Source organism: Danio aesculapii, chromosome 15, assembly GCF_903798145.1.
Source record: "Danio aesculapii chromosome 15, fDanAes4.1, whole genome shotgun sequence".
NCBI classification, from domain to species: Eukaryota; Metazoa; Chordata; class Actinopteri; order Cypriniformes; family Danionidae; genus Danio; species Danio aesculapii.
Genome location: NC_079449.1, coordinates 37093255 through 37100691, shown reverse-complemented (window position 1 = coordinate 37100691; position 7437 = coordinate 37093255). Strand labels below are relative to the sequence as shown.

Sequence of the window (7437 nt, the reverse complement as noted above, 5' to 3'; positions counted from 1 at the left end):
GGCGAAGGACGGAGGAGCGAGGGCGAGTGAAGGCGGCACAGCACACGAGCCGCTATTTCACTACTACAGAGAAATGTTGTGAGACTCCATCTCTGCCTCTCTCACTTTGGACATTTGACCCGCTGGCCTGTTTGTGAGGTAACTTTTCATCTCCTCTTGGCTGTTAAAGCGATACTTGTGGATCCAGACCTGGGCGTGTATGAGGTGCAAGTTTTCTCCACTGTGTCTATTATAGATTACCTGTGATAACTGCGTATTATACATACATAGACTGTAACCACGGCTGTTCTTCCCGCCATCAGTGAATAACGCTTTCATTTCTAAAGCCGATAGCAGCCCTTTCTGTTGAGAAGGTGAAGACAATAACCAATCAAAGGGGTGTAAGACCTCGCCTGTCAGCGTTTAAAAAGCAGGCGAGAGAATATTTACATTAGTTTATTTGCTATAAATGCTCATTCTGTGCATGAGTGTTGTTTGATACATTCAGAAAGAGTGTTTTCTTTGAGCGGGTCAAATTAAGGGTACAGTTCATATATCTTACTGCTGTATTAAAGGAGACAATTGTATTACAAGTAACCGTTTAACTGTCACACCAAGAAAAAAACCAATAGAATTTTTTTATTTATTGCATTTCTTAACTCCTAATGTCGCTAGTTAACACAATCAATACATTTTCCCCCAACACATCCCATAATTTCTAAAATATCAGCCTCTACCAAATAGTTGAGATGTTGGTTTATGGTAAAAGTACCAGAATGAATAAATATACTATAAAAATATGAAGTTTAAGACCAATTTAATTAAAACATAATTAAAATGAAACATTTTTAAATACTAAATCATAGCCATAAGCCATAAAATATTTCAGATTTTCATTTAACACAGTAATATACACGTTTTCTTTTTTTTTACAATAAAATCAAAATCAAGTGAATTAGAACGTTCGTTTACAGCGTTTACAACCAGTAATTTGTGCTCCGAAAATGGGTTTTGTAGGACTCAAATGGTCCATTGCATATTCAAAAATTGACGGAGATCTGAGTTGAAAATTAAGAAGTTTTATTTTGAATGCAAGAAGTTAGAGAATACATGTTCTGCGCAGAAGGGATATAATGGCAAATGAGCTTCCTGTATTCAGGCTTTTATACTGTCTCTCACACACTCCCTAACCCTAACTACTATAGACTTATATGGAATTGTCTTAACAGGTTAACCATTCAGAAACCAGATATTCTTCTTCCTAGTATCTGTGTATCTTCTCTTAACAGTTCACCTTTTAAGGCAGATGTTTCAGAGCACGTACACACAGCTTATACATCTTGTCATTCACCCCCACCCAACAACAGGATGTGCTAGCATCCTGTAACATTTCTCTATACTTTGTGCACCTAATAAAGCAGCTAACCCTTTAAAAGAAGAAACCCTTTATGTCTGCATTTATTAGTAAATGTTTAGCAAAATCTAACAATAAAAAAAAAATGCTATCCTTCAATCCCTCTCTTGGCCTCTGAAAAGAGGCCACACCACTTTAATAACACTTAAAAAATCTCAGAAGTCTTGGTCCAATATGTCCAGATGAGCTTGGGTCGAAAACCTCTGTGAGGAAAGACACCCAAGCGGCCCCCTAGTTGGCTTGTGGGCAGCCACCACATGTTCACCTGACACATCATATCAGACTACTAGAAAGAAAAGTACTTAAAATGTAATAATAATAAAAAAATAACATTCCCTACAAAGTGTGCTCAGGCTGGACTGGGCCGAAAACCCCTGTGGGGAAAGGCACCCAGTCGATCCCCTAATTGACGTTTGGGCAACCACAACATGTCAGCTGAGTCAATCACACTGAAATTATCTAAACTACAAACATTTCAGTTATCAAAATTTAAATCTTAACACATTTTCAAACAGCAAATTTCTCAAACATCAATATCTAAAAAACACATAGCTTGTGATGTATCAGCATCTGCAAAGAAGCACAGTTATTGGGAAAAAACAATATTTATAAGTCATATTCCTCTTCCTCCTCATCATTATTTCCTGGAGATATCAGCAGAGGCATTGTGTAAGGGGGTGGAGCTCCATCTTTCTTTTCAATTGCTGCTATTATCACCCTGTTACACAATGTTCTGATACACGGCATGCTACAGCATCCACAGGTCACTATTATGGCCACAAATGTAGCTATAGAGATCAAAATTGATGTAAACATGGTTTTATATTTTCCAAACACACCGGTCAGCCAATCATCAAATGGGTTATTTACACCAGAGTGTTCTGCCATTGTTTTGGAAAGGGTTTTTAACCCTTCTAAAGCCCTCATTACTGATCCGTCTGGGCAGTATTATTTGTAATAAAAGTGCAGCAAAAAAGATTGGAACATGGCACCCCTTTTCCGCCAATAGCATGTCTAGTGCTATTCTATTTTGTATTGCCATTAATGAGGTTGGAGCCAATTGTTCTGATAATCCTTCTACGGCGTCTCTTGTTAAATTTGCCAATCTCATCACATTATAGTGCACATAATTTATTCTATCCACATTTTTACTTGGGGTGACCGGGAATAGGGCTGAAATTATTGGGATATTCTCGAACCCGGCAGCAATTTGGTCTACTAGTTTTGTATTCATCAGGGACTCCTCTTCGGACTCCTATTGAATCTATATAGGTTGGGGAATTTGTGGTTAAGTCAAACGTTGCGTCCCTTTTTCTTCTCCCAGCTATACTTTCACCCCTTCCCTCTTGTCTCTTGCCAATCAGTGTTACTGGTGCTGCCAACCTAACCATTGCACATATACCTTCCGTAGTTTTCCCTTTTATTCTTACAAACTATCTTTTCCCCCCACAGTAATAATATAGTCCTCCCCGCGCCCAGGATCCTATTATATCCCCTGCATTGTTGATAATCTGTTTGCACCACAAAGGGTTAATATGCTTTCTCTAGTATATCTTCTGGGGTTAATTTGGTATAATCCATTTCTATGACAACCCTTCGACCTCTAATTTCTCTACTATGATCTCTGATTGGGGTCCTATAGTCGTTGTCTTGTTTCTATCTATTACATTGACCCTGTCTAAAAACTCAACTTCTATGATTCCCAGGGGGTCAGTTCCTGATATCTCAACTCCTAATAGTATATGGAGAAACTTAGGCGGATTGTTTTTCCCAGAATAATGGGTCTCATCTAGGGGGTATCCTGTCCACTCCCTTATGGACATAGTTATAGGGTTCTGGGTAGGACTATAATCCCTTTGTATTTTCAGTTTTCTCCACTCGTTTTTAAAATTCCCTAACCATGTTGGGTTTGGCGTCCATTTCCCTGTGTACCCCACTACTTGATCCCACCCTCTACACCACTTATGATCTGCCTTACCCATCGTGTTACACCATGCATTCATAGTCTGATCAAAACAAACATATATGTCATATCCTCGCCACGAACTATTGTGTCCCCCACAGTCAATTACCTGACATAGATCAAATGTGTAAGATGTTGTCTCTCCCTTTACATATTCAATGGACAGCCCTCCATAATACTTGGAACACCTGTTTTCTTCCCCTAGGGATCTTTTTACTCTGGTTGGTTTTACAGTTGAGGTTTCATTCCTGTTCTGACTTTTTCCTACTCCTAGAATTGTCCCCACTATTATCATTGTTAATATCCCCACTATCCCCAGTAGTTTCCAGTTTTCCCACAGCTTGACCCTCATGTTTTATTGATGCTGGTTTTCCTTATTATTCAATTCTGATCCTCCCTTTATCTTATTTTTCACAGCATTATTGTGTTCACAGCAAGTAATATATAATCAATATCAAAACTATAATGAAAAAATAGCAAGCACAGTAAACTTATTCTAACGTATAAACTGAAATGGTTATATTCTGGCCTTTAAACGTCTTTTCAATAATGTGGAGAACTCTATAGAATTCCAACTTGTCCAAACCACACCCCTATGGATAATGTGGTGATGTGTAATTTGTCACACCACGTTCTTATGCAGATTAGACTGCTCTCAAAGTCCTCATATGTGGTTAGGTCTCTAGCATGTGTTTTTGTGATCAGGTGGCAAACTATTATGTCTGCCTCGTGAGTTATAGTACAGTCACCTTTCGTTTTTCTCTGGGCCTTTACCTTGTCAACCCCATATCTTTCTCTGAATTTTTCGCTATGCCAGCTCCAAATACACAGTCTGCACTGACACAATGGGCTACAGCTTCTCCTTTAGGGCTGTGAATAAATCCCCAGTTTTGTGGACCACCTGCAAAGTTTGTAGGTTACTTTGTGATGGATGAAAATTGTTATCGTGTGTACGTGTTTGTGTGTCACCTCCTTTTGTGGTACCCTCACTCCCTCCTGCATCTCCTGTGGTATCCTCCCTCTCTTGGACCTGCGAAGCAAGGTCCACTCTGGTGTCGTCTAATTATCTGGACTGTGGGTCCGCTGGACATTACTTAATTTGAGCACACCAGCGAGGCTCTTTCCATTTACGCCTGTAGATTCTCAATATCACTCAGTCCCAAGTTTGGTCAGGTAGGGGTGCTGGATATTCGTGTCCCCTAAAATCAGTTGGTAACATTTTGTCAAAAGATTCAATTAGAGCAGTCAATTTGTCATAGTAAATTTTGTGTGATAACGGTTGTACTGGTTCCAATTGTAGTGGGGTCAGTGGGCCAGGAAATTGGCGAGCAGTCAACAGTTCAAAGGGCGTGTATCCTGTTTCCCTACTCACAGAGCTCCTTACTGACATCAAAGCCAGTGGAAGAGCAGCCAACCATGTCAATTTAGTCTGTGCACAGATTTTAGCCAATTTGTTTTTCAATGTTAGATGCAACCGCTCAACCTTACCTTGTGACTGTGGGTGATAGACTGCCCCGAAATGGTGTACTAAACCCAATGCCTTTTCCACATCAGCCAAATGTTCATTTTTAAAGTGTGAGCCGTTGTCAGATCTTACTCAGCTTGGAAAACCATGACGTTGGATGTAATGGTTTATCAGACATTTAATGACAGCAGTGCTGTCTTCCTTGCCCACCGGGAAGGCCTCTGGCCATCCAGTATATGCATCAATCTTAACAATTCAATTCAATTCACCTTTATTTGTATAGCGCTTATACAATGTAGATTGTGTCAAAGCAGCTTCACATAAAAGGTCACAGTAAATAGGAACAGTGTAGTTAAGTTTGTAGTGTTTAAGTTCAGTTCAGTTTAGCTCAGTTCAGTGTGGTTTAATAATCACTACTGAGAGTCCAAATATTGAAGAGCAAATCCAACGATGCGCAGCTCTACAGATCCTGAACCATGCAAGCCAGTGGCGACAGCGGAGAGGGAAAAAAAACTTCACTAAAGGCGGAAGTGAAGAAAAAAAACCTTGAGAGAAACCAGGCTCAGTTGGGCACGACCATTTTAATTTCTCCGCTGGCCAAACGTCTTGTGCAGAGCTGCAGTCTCAGTGGCGGAGGCTGGAAGCTGGCCTCAGCGAAGACTCGTCTGTCTCTGGAGCGTCATAGGAAACAGTCTCATGTTCTCCACTCTTCCATGACCATCGCAGTAGCTGCTCAGGATTCGGCCTGGTCCAGGATATGGAAACCTTGGGATCATCTCGTCGTTGGTCTTGGATCGAATCAGTGACTCTGCATAGTCTGAGGGCCTCGGGAACAAGCAAGTATCGTTTACCATTTACCTTTTCAATCATGTCAGTGAAATCAATTATAACTTCATCTTCAGGACCATTTGCCAATGGGAACGATCCCTGAGATGGTTTCATAGTTGGTTTGACATTGTGCATCTGACAGATGTCACATGTCTTTATGTACCCAGAAATTAGGTGTGGCATAAAGGATGCCACCATGATTGCTATGCTCGTGTCATTTGCTTATCACCACAGTGTGCATGTGTGTGGGCATCTTTCAACACGCTTGGGACTAGTGACGTTGGGAGCAAAGCTCTACCATCCGGTGCTGTCCAAAGGCCATCCTCGTGTCTGATTGCCCCTTTGTTTTTCCACACAGACTTTTCTTCAGGAGCAGCCATGTCTTGCTGCTCAGATATGAATTCTCTCGAGAATTCTGGTAGGAGGGATGTCACGTCTGGCTCAGAAGTCACCACAAACTCACCCTTGTAGGTAGTCTGTGGCACGTTTTGCCGACAAGTCTGCTGCTTCATTCCCTTTTGATATTAAGTCAGTTCCTTGAGAATGACCAGTGCACTTGATAAAAGCCACTTTGTTTGACAACATTATGGCTTCAGAGAGCTCTCTTGCTTCTTTCTCATGAGTAATAGGCCGGCCAGAAGAAGTTGTGAATCCACATCTGATCCACACAGGCAGCTCTACGTGGGCTGTGGACACTGCATATGCAGAATCAGAGTAGTTGACAGCCTGTCCTTTTGAGTGTCTCAATGCATTGATTAGGGCCAATAGTTCTGCTTTTTTGTGCAGATTGTTTGCCAATTAGGGACTCCAGATTGTATGGTGACCAATTGATCATTCTGTAATTTAACCACAGCAAAGCCTGCTTTCAGAGTTCTATCATCTGCTCTGTGGCAGCTACAATCTGTAGACAGTGTGATTAGGTTGTCTGTTTCAGGAAGTGGGGAGGCATTTAGGCCCTCTCTAGCAACTGCTAATCTGTTTTTAGCTAACTTCCTTTTCTCAAGCTATAGTTTCAAAATTCTTTTTTTCAGCTTTAACAACTCACTTCCTTCTTTGTCCCCTCTCTCTACTGCTTTGTATATGAAATCTACTGCATACCTTTGCATTTAGTATCATCACTGCCTGGTACCTCAGGAGACTGTTCCATGGCCTGGGTCACACCAGCAGGAGCTCCTTGTAACACTGCTGCCCTGAAAATTCTATTAGTAACAGCTTTAGACATTTGGTTTTCATCGCATGCTTCTTCTCAGTCTTTGAAAGTATCTATTTATGTATGCTGCTCCATTTTTACCATCCCAATGTTTAAATTTCATGTTCTCTATTGACCACTAACTGCTTCAACTGCTGTCTTATAGTTGGGTTTTAGTTAGGTTTTGGAGTGATCTTGGTATTATCTCTGTATGGTGGGGCAGTGGGCGTCGCTATCTGATCAGTCTTAGTCTCAGCCTCAGCTTCCTGTTTTTTACTCAGTTTAGCTTCAGCTTCTTTGCTGTTCACTTCCCTTTTCTTTGATTTTAGTACAGATGCTGCGAGTGTAACTCTAGAACATCTTCTCAAATCTTTATCTAACTGTTTTTCTTTCTTTGCATGGGCTCGCTTGTGTAACAGCCTTACTTCCTCTTTTCTGTGTCTGAAAACAGCTTCTTGTGCTATTTTCTCTTTTATTCCCACTTTCTGAAACAGAGACCCCTTTTTGTACATACAATCAGTACTATAATGTTTAATCATTTCGCGCGTACATTCTCCTAGTTCTTTTGTCAAATTTTCCTATCTTTTTGATCAGTTTGT

General features: G+C 40.8%; 1 long non-coding RNA gene across 1 annotated transcript; it reads right to left on the bottom strand.

The window, feature by feature from the left end:
• Positions 1–1042: 1042 nt before the first annotated feature.
• On the bottom strand, positions 1043–7031 carry LOC130241355 (uncharacterized). Its single transcript, XR_008838861.1, has 2 exons — positions 6748–7031; positions 1043–4555 (listed from the first exon to the last, which is right to left on the bottom strand). It is a non-coding gene; the product is annotated as an uncharacterized LOC130241355 (long non-coding RNA).
• Positions 7032–7437: the final 406 nt, after the last annotated feature.